This window comes from Nerophis lumbriciformis, linkage group LG30, assembly GCF_033978685.3.
Source record: "Nerophis lumbriciformis linkage group LG30, RoL_Nlum_v2.1, whole genome shotgun sequence".
NCBI classification, from domain to species: domain Eukaryota; kingdom Metazoa; phylum Chordata; class Actinopteri; order Syngnathiformes; family Syngnathidae; genus Nerophis; species Nerophis lumbriciformis.
In genome coordinates, this window is record NC_084577.2 from 1,795,925 (window position 1) to 1,810,893 (window position 14,969).

Below are 14,969 nucleotides of genomic sequence, written 5' to 3' on the forward strand. Positions count from 1 at the left end.
GTTTCGAGTAAAGAACAACAGCCTTCCAGCTTGTATTCTTAGGTTATTTCAATTAAGAGGAGAAACCCATAATTTACGGGGGGTATTGATTTTTGAAATAGGTAAAGCAAGAACGAATATTAAATACAAATGTATTTCAGTTTTAGGAGTTAAATGGTGGAATAAGCTCAGTGATGAGTTGAAGACATGTACTTCTTTGTTAAGGTTTAAGAAAACATTGAAAGGTGAGATAATTGAAAATTATAAAATATAGTAACAATTACTTTCATCCCATTGATTTTTTTTTTTTTTTTAACATTGATGTTCCAGGTAATCTTATTTTCAGTGAAGGTATAGGATAGGCAAATATAAGCTTTGGCTTCAGCCTATTCCTTTTTCGGTCATGCTTTTTCTTTTCTTTTCTTTTCCTTTTGTGTGTAAATGTGTATGATTGTTATACTGTATATGAATAGTCTGTACTCTTAAACTGGTCACACAAAATGGTTAATGGTTGATGGTTGATTATATGACCGAAATAAACTTATTTCATTCATTCATACAGAGGAATTCTAAATATCTTCCAGAATATTACCCACACTAAACAGTACAACAGGGTTCATATACTTTTTCAGGAATGATTTTCCAGGACTTCTCCAAAAGCTTTTACTGAATTACTATTAGGGCCAGACAATTAATCAAATTTTGATTTCGATTATGGCTCAAAACAATCATAAAAATATACAAAACCCAAATCCAGTGAAGTTGGCACGTTGTGTAATTCGTAAATAAACACAGTGATTTGCAAATCCTTTTCAACTTATATTCAATTGAATAGACTGCAAAGACAAGATATTTAAAAGTTTAAGTACCAATGATTGTCACACACAAACTTGGTGTGGCGAAATTATTATCTGCATTTTAATGTTCGAACAGAGAAACTACATTTTTTTTTTGCAAAGAATCATTAACTTAGAATTTTATGGCAACAACACATTGCAAAAAAGTTGTCTCAGGGGCATTTTTACCACTGTGTTACATGGCCTTTCCTTTTAACAACACTCAGTAAAGTTTTGGGAACTGAGGAGACCAATTTTCTAAGCTTTTCAGGTGGAATTCTTTCACATTCTTGCTTGATGTACAGCTTAAAGTGTCCGGGGTCTCCGTTGTATTTTAGGCTTCATATTGCGCCACACATTTTCAATGGGAGACAGGTCTGGACTACAGGCAGGTCAGTCTAGTACCCGCACTCTTTTACTATGAAGCCACACTGTTGTAACACGTGGCTAGGCATTGTCTTGCTGAAATAAGCAGGGGCATCCATGATAACGTTGCTTGGATGGCAACATATGTTGCTCCAAAACCTGTATGTACCTTTCAGCATTAATGGTGCCTTCACAGATGTGTAAGTAACCCATACCTTGGGCACTAATACACCCCCATACCATCACAGATGCTGGCTTTTGAACTTTGCACCTATAACAATCTGGATGGTTCTTTTCGTCTTTGTTCCGGAGGACACAATTTCCACAGTTTCCAAAAACAATTTGAAATGTGGACTCGTCTGACCACAGAACACTTTTCCACTTTGCATCAGTCCATCTTAGATGAGCTCGGGCCCAGCGAAGCCGGTGGCGTTTCTGGGTGTTGTTGATAAATGGCTTTCACTTTGCATAGTAAAGTTTTAACTTGCACTTACAGATGTAGCGACCAACTGCAGTTACTGACAGTGGTTTTCTGAAGTGTTCCTGAGCCCATGTGGTGATATCCTTTCCACACTTATGTCGCTTTTTGATGCAGCACCGCCTGAGGGATCGAAGGTCATGGGCATTCAATGTTGGTTTTCAGCCTTGCTGTTTACGTGCAGCGATTTCACCAGATTATCTCAACCTTTTGATGATATTACAGACCGTAGATGGTGAAATCCCTAAATTCCTTGCAATAGCTCGTTGAGAAATGTTGTTCTTAAACGCATTTGTTCACAAAGCGGTGACCCTCGCCCCATCCTTGTTTTCGAATGACTGAGCATTTCATGGAAGCTGCTTTTATACCCAATCATGGCACCCACCTGATATCAATTAGCCTGTTCACCTGTGGGATGTTCCAAATAACTGTATGATGAGCATTCCTCAACTTTCTCAGTCTTTTTTTCTTGTGCCAGCTTTTTTGAAACACGTTGCAGGCATCAAATTCCAAATGAGTTAGTATTTGCAAAAAATTACGTTTTCCAGTTCGAATGTTAAGTATCTTGTCTTTGCAGTCTATTCAATTGAATATAGGTTGAAAAGGATTTGCAAATCATTGTATTCTGTTTTTATTTACGATTTACACAACGTGCCAATTTCACTGGTTTTGGGTTTTGTATTATTCGAAAAAACAAAAACAAATAATGGGCCACAAAACGTGCATGCAAATTGCGGTGCTTGAGACGGTAAAACAGATGAGGAGCAAATGAGTGTAAAAAAAACAAAAAAAAAAACATACATCTACTAGGAGTTTGGAATGTCACGATGGTTGTTACATTTATTTGACATCGCGCTAATATGCCTAAACAATAATTAATATAATCAACAAAAAAAGTAAGGCCATATGATTACTGCAATCACGTAGCCACGGACGGAATCACAGAATTGTTCAATAAAAGAAAATCCGCTGTTAAATGCAGAATATTAAGGAAATTGACAAAAATGTTAGTGAAATTCTGTAAATGTGATGAGGGAACATTGGGAAAATAATGTGTCAGATACCGCTCATTCATCCTCAAAACTCTCAACCGCACCGTCCTGAACTAAACAATGTGGTTGAAACAGCGACTAATCTAGGAGGCTAAAGCTGGCAAGAATAGGATACACCCACAACACATCTCATCTGCTTGTGTTATTGTGAACAACATAACCGATGTAAGATTAATGTATAAACAGGGCAGCAGTCGCCTCAAGTTGTCTTCACACATCAAGCTAAAGACAGCAGCAAACTTCTACCCCTTCAGAAAATACAGTGCTGTGTGCAATATCAGGTTTGACTGCGCTAACAAAATAAAGGTTTCAAAAGGTACCACACACAGGCACAATGTACTTAAAACACTCATTATTACATTTACAAAAGTACTATGCTTTGACTCAAAATACTGGTCAAAATTGTCTAAATATGTCTTTTATGACGCAAAAATCACAAACTCTGTGGTGGTAAAATAAATGTAAAACGTAGAAAAATTAAAAAAATAAAACAGAAAAAATTATTGAATTGGTTTTTTTATATTGCTATTGTTATTTAAATGTTTTGTTATAACTATTGTTGTAATCTGTACTTGCAATCTTTATAACGATATCGGTAATTGTGAGTATTACACAGATGAACAATTTAAATGTGTGAATGTGGACGAATCATTTACCGTAATGCATTTTAATAGCAGAAGTTTGTATAATAACTATGAAAACATTAGAGAATATCTGAGCCAGTTCAAAAAATGTAGTGTTGTTGCAGTTTCAGAGACTTTGCTAGATGAGAACAAGTGTTGTGATAAGAGATTGGAAGGTTATGAGTTATTCACTACAAATAGAGTTGGTAAAAGGGGAGGGGGAGTAGCCCTTTTTGTCAATCGAGATTTAAACTGTAGGAAGATTAATAGTGAATCAACTAATATTGTTGGAGTCTTTGAATGTTTAACTGTAAAAATTTAAGTGAGAAAAGGGGAGGGGGAGTAGCCCTTTTTGTCAATCGAGATTTAAACTGTAGGAAGATTAATAGTGAATCAACTAATATTGTTGGAGTCTTTGAATGTTTAACTGTAAAAATTTAAGTGAGAAAATCCAAAAAAATAAATGTTAGTTGTGTTTATAGAACGCCTGGATCGTGTTTAGACACATTCAATCAAAAAACTGATTATTTGTTCAGTAAGTCAAACAAGCTCCATATTGTGTGTGGTGATTTTAATATTAATCTTCTGAACCCCTTGGACAGTACCAAAACAACAGATTTTATACCAGCAATAATGCCTTCCCCTCATCACAAAACCAACCAGATACCATGAATTGATTTACGTGGACCCCGACTTAAACAAGTTGAAAAACTTATTCGGGTGTTACCATTTAGTGGTCAATTGTACGGAATATGTACTGAACTGTGCATCTGCTAATAAAAGTTTCAATCAATCAATCAAACATTTTCACCAATCAGCCGTAGAATCAAATAACAGCAAGACTACTACTCAACGACATAAGTGATCATCTACCTGTATTAAGCATTTTTCACAATTTCTTTGATAAGAAAGAAACAAAAAAAGCAGTTCAATATAGATTTGTCAGACACCAAACACCAGAAACCATGGCAAGTCTGAGTTATGTGCTCAAGACTGGTGGGATGTTTATACCTCCACAGACCCAGATGAGACATATGAAACCTTCCTTAACATTTTCTTAAAACTGTGTGACGAACACTGTCCAATTCGAAAACGTTACATTAAGGACAGCACTGGTAAGGAGAAACTGTGGATCACAAGGGGGATGCTGAAGTCCTGCAAAAAGAAAAAATATCTATACAGAAAACATTTAAAGCACAGAACCAAAGAAACCAAACACAAATATAAAACGTACAAAAATAAATTTATAAAAATAATAAAGCACAGCAAAAGAACACATTACTGTAAGCTACTAGTACAACATAAAAATAGCATCCAAGGTACGTAGAACATTTTAAATGGTATCATTAAAAAAAAAAAAAAAACATGACAAAATAAGAAACATTCATAGAAAATAATCAAACTATAAATAACCCTAAGGGAATAACAAATGCATTTAACACCTTCTTTGTGAATGTTGGACCCAATTTAGAAAATGAAATTGTAGAACCAGAAAACATTGTCAAATTTAAGAAACAAATCTTTCAAAACAACTTAGAATCGTTTTCATTTCTCCTGTTCATGACAGTGAAATCATAGAAATGGTAAATTCCTTGAAAAACAAAAAGTCAGACTGCTGTGATTTAACCATTTCTCTGATTAAAGAAATTGTTGATTATATAGCTGTTCCCTTGACTTATATATGTAATATTTATTTTATAAAAGGTGTCTTTCCAATGAAAATGAAAACGGCAAAACTTATTCCCATCTTCAAAAGTGGAGATGAGCATTAGTTTATCAACTATAGACCTATTTCTTTACTCCCACAATTTTCAAAAGTTCTTGAAAAATTATACATATTAAGATCAGACCGTTTTATTGATAAGAATCACTTGCTAAGTGCACAACAATACGGTTTTCAATCAGACAGGTCCACTTACATGGCAGTGATGGAATTAGTTGAGGTAACCACTGCGATTGTTGCCGTTTTTATTGACCTGAGCAAGGCCTTTGACACCATCAATCACACATTACTTTTAAACAAAATGCAGAGGTATGGTGTCAGAGGGCTTGCTCATGATTGGTTGAAAAGTCATCTTGATGGCAGAGAACTATGTGCATATAAACAATGTAAATTCAGATACAAATATTATAACACATGGAGTACCCCAAGGTTCTGTACTGGGACAAAAATTGTTTATATTATATATTAACGCTAAAATATTTTAAAAAAAAAGAACTAAACCTTATTCTCTCTGCTGATGTTACAAGCCTGTACTATTCTGGGCAAGACCTTGGTCAGCTTCTAGAGACTGTAGAGGGTGAACTACAAATTCTAAAGCAATGGTTTGATGCTAATAAACTATCAATCAACAAAATATATAATTTTTGAAAATAAGAAAAATTAACATACCGTGTCACATAAGAATTAATGATATGGAAATAGAAAGGGTGTATTCAACAACATTTTGGGGAATCTATATAGTTGACAAATTAAATTGGAAACTGCACATACATACAGTATACTCAAGACAAAGATGGTAAACATTTTTTCTATGTTATATCAAATTAAAAACTCTGTAAATCAAAATGCTCTTAACATGTTATATAATTATTTCATACATCCATATATAATTGTGTTGAAATCTGGGGTAATAATTATATATCAAACATCAACTTCATATTTTTACTTCAAAAGAAAGCCATTAGAATTGTAAAGAATTGCAGATTATTATGCTCATACCAATGCCTTTTTCATTCAATTAAAAACGTTAAAACTTTTTGACCTCAACACTGCTATTGTGACATATAAAGCTCATAACCAACCGCATGCTTCCTCTGTGTTTGCAGGAGAAGTTCAAACCCAGGAAGGATCCCTACGACCTTAGAGGTTCATCTGTCTTTCAGAAAGCAAACATAAGAACTAGTTTAAAAAGTAGATGTGTTTCTGTCAGGAGGGGGTTCATCTGTGGAACAGCTTAGATGATGCCTTAAAATGTTCCAGTTCCATTCACACATTTAAAAAAAACTTTAAAACGAATGTCTTAGAAAAATATATTGCTCTTGAATCAACACCAGTAGGTAATACTATGATCAATGTCAATTACAAAACTAAATGTGGGACATAAATAAAAATGGAAGTATAAGTGTTTGTATGTAGTATATTATTGGTACAAATGTTTAACCAACACGTGTACAGGGATAATTCACAACTGTTCGTCTATGTCTTTACTGTGTATATATATATATATGCAACAGCCTGTATTTGAGATTGAAATAAGTGCTCAACTTTAGACTAAAACCGTTCGCTCTGTAAAATTGTCAATTTATGAATTCACGGATTTAAAACTGTTTGTTTATTTTGTTGACCACTGACTGAAGAAATAATAAACTTAAACTTGTTGTGGTGTGTTTGTCACTAATTTATATCCGTTGTTCTTTTAAACTATGTTTAAAGTTGAGTTTTGGTGCTACAATAAATACTATTTTTTTTTCAAATTAATGAATAAGTGTGTTAATCATGATTACAATACTAATCAAAATAATCATGACCAAACTGTGACCAAAATAAATTATTGTATCTCAATTGAACCACTGAAAACTAGGCACACTTGTTCTCACCACAGATACATTTGACTGCAATCTAGCTGTCTGTGAAGCATTGTGGAAAAAAGATGGCTCGGAGTCCTGTCCTGTCCTTGAAGTAGTATGAATTCACACCTTTTAGGACTTTCAGGACTTCTTTCTTTGCAGAAACGTCCATGGTTGTCTGCTTTGTTGCTGTGGAAACTAGTAGTGTTGCTGGCTATCCTCACAGCATATCTCACCTATGACTATTGCGCTACTAGCAACTGTGGCTGCTGTTTTATGATTTTTCCCCTTCAAGTGGCTACTGAGCACTGCCTCGCCCATATTTGAAATGTCAAATGTTTTACAGCAGTTTGTATTTAGCATTTCTTGGGTCAGTCTTTTGCCAGCCACAATTTGTATTTATCCTTAAAAAGCCATGTATTATTGAAGCTTCACTTCGCTAAGTCGCTTCCATTACTTTTCCAGGCAGTAGACTTACTGCATTAAAAGATGTCCTGAAAGCCTAACAAGCAACCACTGATGTTGACCTGAGTAATTCTAACACAACATAGTGTCCATATACGAATGTTTTAAACAGCTCAATACAAAACTGTTGTACCAAAAGTAAAATAGTTGCAGATTCTTCACAATTAAAAGGCAAAAATCTAGCGGCGAAAAATTGTCCAATATGGCATCAGGGAAAAACCTACATTTGTAGTTCAGTACTCTGGTTTGGACGAAAAATCCTTTGTGTACAGATCTTTGGAACTCTTTACCACGGGACCTTCGTAACTTAGATTTAATATCCCTCTTAAAATCAAGACTCAAAACACACCTATTCCAGACTGCCTATTCATTGTAATCATCTTTTCTTCTCTATCTTTGTTGTTGTTGTTTTTTATCCAATTTGATTTTATTGTTGTGATTTTGTACAGTGTCCTTGAGTGCCCAGAAAGGCACCTTATAAATAAAATGTATTATTATTATTATTTGTTCAATTGGCGTTCACTCTGAGCTTAGAAGTAAAAAGAAAAGAGAGAAAGGACATTATTGGCAGCTTCCGTGGCACAGTACGTGCTGTGTTGTTCACAGCCATGAGCTTTAGAAATAAATTCTTTTTTCATGACGAAATCTTGGTTGTACGTCACCCCCTATTTGCAAACACGTGTGTTATACATCACTGAAAACCTTATTTTGCTGAGATTCGGATGACATAGAACAATTCAGAATACCATTATAACTTCATATTCAGTGAACACTCACGTTAGACCAGTTTGCGATCATAAACATGAAATCAACGTGCCTTATAGGAGTACTGCACTTTTTTTAAAATCTTGCCTATAGTTCACAATCATTATAAGAGACAAGAACACACGTCTTTTATTTTTTATTTGTAAAGATGATAAAAAACTGCTTGGAAGATGTGGCAAATGGGGGTCACCGTTGTATGTATAACCACAGAATGATTGAGGTGTACATCAGAGATATATAAACAATTAACACACCTCCGTGCTAATACACAAATGGATATAAGGCCTTGTTTACACTGCCGGTCAATTCAAATTCTTTGCCCATATGCGACCTGTATTGGATTTTTTCATGTCAGTGTGAACAGTGCATTTAGCATTTTTTAATATGCGACCCAGGCCTCTTTCATATGTGGAAACAAATCTGAGATATATGGGATGCGTCCTCAATGTAAACGCTCACGCGCTTTTGTCGCATTCATCCAACCAGAACGCTGTCAAAAAGCAATTAGCGTCATATTTATTTGACAACGGAGCAGAAAACAGGTGCACTCTATCATGTAAAACCAAAAAACTTGTCCTCTTCCTTCTGATTCTTCTACGCACAATAATTCGGTTCAGAAAATATTGACTTTGATTGCAAAAAATCTTTGAAATTGCAACACATGCGCCAGTAGAGACCGACTAGAGCTGAAGCCATTTTTACTTCGTCATAATGTCATGTCCGCATGCGGGTCAGATTGCATTCACATTAGAAATAAAAAATTTTTGTAGTGTTAACAGCCACTAAAAAGATCAGATTTGACAACAAAATCTGAATGGAACATCCGACCCTGCAATTTGAATGTCGCCTAAAAGCATAGGTGCAAAAAAAACCACATTAAATTATCGGCATGTTAGCCAGGTATATTAAACTCTCGTACAAGGCAGCTGAAGAGGCCGTTTTTAAATCGCAATTTGAAGCAACAGCAGGTTTTCCTAATGTAACCTGAGCTACCGACTGCACACATTACTTGCCATCATATGACGAATGTGTATACTTCAACAGGAAAAATGTTCATTTGTAAAGATCATATGTAATACGCAATTGTAATTAACAAACATTGTAGCGATGTGGCCTGGGTTCAAAGCATGATGATCACATTTTAAGTCACAGCATGGTTGGGAACAGACTTCAAGCTGGCATTCCACACGATTTGTGGCTTTATGGTGAGTACATTTATTTATGTAATTGTCCCATTATTAATCCCCGTGATGCACATTTAGCATTCTGTAGGTTTCCCCCAAATTGTACATCCCGTCTTTACAGCATCATTATGAGTCAGTGGTTAAAATGAGTGATTTGATGTTTTGTTTCCTGGTTAAACTACATACTTCTAAAGATCTTTCAAACAAGCCCCTGACTGTCTCTTTGTACAAAGTATATGTTACAATCTCGTGCATAAAGTGGGAAATACTAAGCCACACCTTTTTCAACAATAGAGGAAAAGAGTACCTTTTTTCATTTCAGTAAGGAGCACCTCTAAGTCATTGTAGGTGAAATTCTTCTTTTTTGTCATCTTGCTCATTATCTTTGTGCTTTCAGACTGTATATGATTTGCCACTCCAACATGTGTGCTCAATTTCACATTGATTGGGATGTAAAAAAAGAAATGTGGTTGGATTTAAGGACGCGCACACTTTAATACATCTGAATTTGTTTGTGCGTACGCGTTTTCCACGCAAGTCTTATTTATACATGAGACCCCTGATCCTCATTTTAGAAAAAAAACAGGTGACATTTATATTCCTGTAGTTTCATAGGAATGTTCCAACCAGGGATTGACATATTTTTTCATAGTGATGTGCCGATCGATCGGAACATACTTAAGTATCATTGTCAAATTTGAAATGGGATCAACGAAGGTTTGAAACTATGGTTTATGGGTGTGAATCTAACAAACAATTCTTACATTAAAAACCGATTCTCGCAATATATTTTTTGGTACACAAATTACAAAATAAAACCTTTTCAAAACAGGCTACAAAAGTGAAGTGAAGTGAATTATATTTATATAGCGCTTTTTCTCTAGTGACTCAAAGCGCTTTACATAGTGAAACCCAATATCTAAGTTACATTTAAACCAGTGTGGGTGGCACTGGGAGCAGGTGGGTAAAGTGTTTTGCCCAAGGACACAACGACAGTGACTAGGATAGCGGAAGCGGGGATCGAACCTGTAACCCTCAAGTTGCTGGCACGGCCACTCTACTAACCGAGCTATACCGCCCCAAGTGAAGTGAAGTGAATTACATTTCTTATATAGCGCTTTTTCTCAAGAAACTCAAAGTGCTTCACATAGTGAAACCCAATATCTAAGTTACATTTAAACCAGTGTGGGTGGCACTGGGAGCAGGTGGGTAAAGTGTCTTGCCCAAGGACACAACGGCAGTGACTAGGATGGCGGAAGCGGGGATCGAACCTGCAACCCTCAAGGTGCTGGCACGGCTGCTCTACCAACCGAGCTATATCGCCCCAAAAGCTCCTGACACGTGACCTGGCGAAGAGATGGCCTAAAAAACATATTTAAAAAAATGTATTCTTTAAAAAGAATAATGTGTATATATCTATATATCTCTCTCATATATATATATATATATATATATATATATATATATATATATATATATATATATATACACATACATATATATATATATACATACATATATATACATACATACACACACATATATATATATATATATATATATATATATATATATATATATATATATATATATATATATATATGCATAATAAAGAAGGAAGAAAACATATAAAAGTCGCACTGGAGTATAAGTTGCATTTTTGGGGGAAATTTATTTGATAAAACCCAACACCAACAATATTTATTACATTTGAAAGGCAATTTAAAATAAACAAAGAAAAGTGAACAACAGGCTGAATAAGTGTACGTTATATGACGCATAAATAACCAACTGAGAACGTGCCTGGTATGTCAACGTAACATATTATGGTAAGAGTCATTCAAATAACTATAACATATAGAACATGCTATACGTTTACCAAACTATCTGTCACTCTTAATCGCTAAATCCCATGAAATCTTATACGTCTAGTCTCTTACGTGAATCAGCTAAATAATATTATTTGATATTTTACGGTAATGTGTTAATAATTTCACACATAAGTCGCTCCAGAGTATAAGTCGCATCCCCGGCCAAACTATGAAAAAAACTGCGACTTATAGTCCGAAAAAAACGGTAGTTATTTTTTGATCGATTTTTAAAAATGTATTTAAAATCGGCATAAATTAGAATCGCAATTTTGATGTGAATCGATTTTTTTCAGCACCCCTACTATGGCCCCATCTTGTTTTCCAGGCCATTCCTTCAACTAGTTATTTAAAAGCATGTGTTTCTGAAAGAAATATGTACAGTTTATGTACATGGGCTACCAAAGAAAATCTTTCTTTTCAGTGTATTCAAACTCCTATTACTAAGTGCCAGTAGACACATTCTGACTTCTAGGGATAAACATTTAGATAGTTAGGTTTTAAAAGAACCTCCAGCCATACCTCTCATCCAAATAGTTCAACATTGACTTTGTATGACTAGTTTGTGTGTTTCAGCCACACACAAAAAACATCCTAGAACGAGAAGGGGTTAAAAAGCACCTGCACATTTTTTAATCAGATATTTCTTAAACAAACTGTTTTGTGAAACAATCCATATGGCATGTTGGGTGAGTAGGCTTCCACCCTTCAGTAAAATAAATAAACATCATCAGAAATGAGATGACGCTTCAGATGAATTTTTAAACTTAATGTAACTTCTTGTGCTCCCTCCCAAGTGGCAGAAAGGCTGACAAGTTAATAAAAGTTTCACATCCCCTTTTCTTTGGTGTTGTTGGACTGCCAACTGTCAAGAACATGCACAGTATCACACACAGCTGGGAAAACAGTGGTGTCATACATACTTATCCGAGTATGTCCATACTTATATGGATGGCACATATTCGTTTTGTAAAGCCCACATATAATCTCAAATAAACTGATTAAAGATTGATCAGAAGAATACCAGAAACTGAAAGGAGCATGAGGACAATTCCTGGTAATGATCAGATTAAGCACGGTTGAACGGAGGTTAGTGCATGTGCCTCACAATACGAAGGTGCTGGGTTCGATCCTGGGCTCGGGATCTTTCTGTGTGGAGTTTGCATGTTCTCCCCGTGACTGCGTGGGTTCCCTCCGGGTACTCCGGCTTCCTCCCACCTCCAAAAACATGCACCTGGGGATAGTTTGATTGGCAACTAGGGATGATGTTTGATAAGAAATTATCGAGTTCGAGCCCATTATCGAATCCTCTTATCGAATCCTCTTATCGAACCGATTCCTTGTCGATTCTCTTATCGAATCCAGATAGGTTGTTGTATATGGGAAAAAAACACAATATTTGGTTTAACAAAAGCTCACTTTTATTTTATAAGAAAAAAATAAAATAAAATAAAGAAATAAATATTGACTGTTACCCCCCTAAAAAAAAATATATATATATATATATATATATATATTGACTGTTGTTACCCAAAGTATATTAAGTGGGATTTTTCAGAAAAACAAATATATACAGTAACACAAAAACAACCTGTCTCTGTGATCAATATAGGTGTTAAAAAAATAATATAGTATTAAATAAAATCAGTCCCTTGGGCACAAAACTGAAAATAATACAGCTCTCCAAAAAGTGCACTTCTGCTGCTATTGGAACATACTAACTACACACACTATGACACTAAGAACACCACAGTCATCAATCAACAATTATTCCCCCCTTACATGAGAGCGAAGCCTGGCAATAATTGCATATTGCCTGTTCTGCCCTCACTATACATGTTGAGGTTATACAGCTTGGCAGACATCTAACAAACAATCCAAAGCAGATTAATCCATTTAGGCTCTTTATTGTTGTTGATCTTGCTTTGTCTTTTCCTATCTTTACTTTTGTCTTGCACTGGACTGTTTTTTTTTTTTTAAACTGAAATACACACAATGACAAATGTATAAGCTATGTGATTCAATTAACATACTGAAATGTAATACACAATATGTAAATATTAGCTTCACACAAATATACAGTACTATCATCAAACAAATACTTCTGAGTGTTGAAACTATTTCGATGGTGGAAATATACGACTGGCAGCCATTTTAAGTCCTCAAAACATCCATTGAAACAGTGCACAAAAATCGTTTTTCAATAAACATCTTAGTATCAAACTTTCCACCTTAATATTGAGTTACATAAACAAGTTAAACAGTTTACTTACAGACTTATCTTTTCCAAGGCTTGTAAGAGCTAACACAACTTGTCTACTTCTCAATTGTCTCAACCCGGAAGTGCCTAAACTAATGACGCGTAGTATTTTCATATCGCCACAAGGTGTCAGTAAGAGTCTACAATCAAATGGGCATAACATTGCAGGTCCCACAGGGCATTTCCTGTACGTGGGTAGGGATTCGTTCCCAGGGATCCGAGTAAAGAACCAACTCTTTTTCTTTACTATAGTGGACTCGATAACGGAAACCGGTTCTCAAAAAGGGATTTGAGTTCATGGAATCGGTTCTTTTCTTATCGAACAACTGGGAGAACCGATTTCGAACATCATCCCTATTGGCAACACTAAAATTGGCCCTTGAGTGTGAATGTTGTCTATCTGTCTTGGCCCTGCCATGAGATGGCGACTTGTCCAGGGTGTAACCTGCCTTCCGCCCGAATGCAGCTGAGATAGGCTCCAGCACCCACCCCCCGCGACCCCAAAAGGGACAAGCGGTAGAAAATGGATGGATAGATCAGATCAGGATCACAATCAGAATATTAGAGAGTGTCATCCGGCAAATAAAACAAATGTGAGTTCAATCAGAAGAAAAGGGTTCATAAAGTAGGCTTTAACTACCATAAAAACAACAAAATACAAATAATTATTGTGCAGTACTTGACGTCCTCTGAGTCATAGGGTCTACTTGTTGTTTGTGTGAAATATCATTCAGACGTTCAGCATACAAACACTTAAAAGCACCGCAGACATATTTCACTTGATCTGATATTACAAGTTCCCAATCTGACAGACGTGTATCACAACTTACATATGCAGTCTGGTTACAAAATACACACATATAGAAGTTTTTAAAGTGTCTGATTTTGATTGACAGGCTGCCAAGTCAGTTAATGAGTTTGACGTGACTTCAAATGTGAGCCGCTATAAAGTGCAGGCTTACCTTAAGAGGGTTGACGGTGTTCTTGTCGAAGAAACTTCAGAAATGAGACGATAGGAGTAGTTTAAGGCACATAAAGTCTCAGTGGGTGACGCTTGTCATATCGTTGGTCTTCTGGCTCAGGTGGGCGCTCAGCGAGGCGGACTAGTTTCCTGTTTGTAGCCGGAGATGAAGCGCCGCCGCCGCCACTGATTCTCTTTTTCTCCGCCCTCCATTTACTTCCGTCAAGCTAGCGAGCTCGTCGACTATTTGCATTTCCGGTTCCTGTGGTTAAAAATAAACGTTTGTCCAAAGCTTTATTTTGTATTTTGTATTTTTTTATTTTTTTGTAAACGTGTTTTAATGCTAACGTGTCTTAATGTGAGTTATGGTCGACAACATTTACATGAAAGGGAAGTGTATTTCTGGTGTTGTTGTGGTTAGAGCAGTACGTGGTCCTCAACCTTTTTTGCACCACGGAGCGGTTTAATGTTGGCATTATTTTCAGGGACCGGCTTTCCACTTGTGCCAGATAAATACAGCAAAAATAAGTGCATGAAAAATACAACTCACTATAACGTTGAA

The 14,969-nt window shown here is 35.7% G+C and overlaps 1 protein-coding gene across 1 annotated transcript in view; it reads right to left on the reverse strand.

Annotated features, from left to right (window-relative positions):
- The window catches only part of pik3cb (phosphatidylinositol-4,5-bisphosphate 3-kinase, catalytic subunit beta), a 151,002-nt gene extending 136,394 nt beyond the window's left edge, over positions 1 to 14,608 (reverse strand). The window contains exon 1 of the mRNA XM_061925373.2: positions 14,409 to 14,608. The gene's annotated coding sequence lies outside the window, so the exon portion shown is untranslated. The remainder of the gene's footprint in view (positions 1 to 14,408) is intronic.
- Between the last annotated feature and the right edge of the window lie 361 nt (positions 14,609 to 14,969).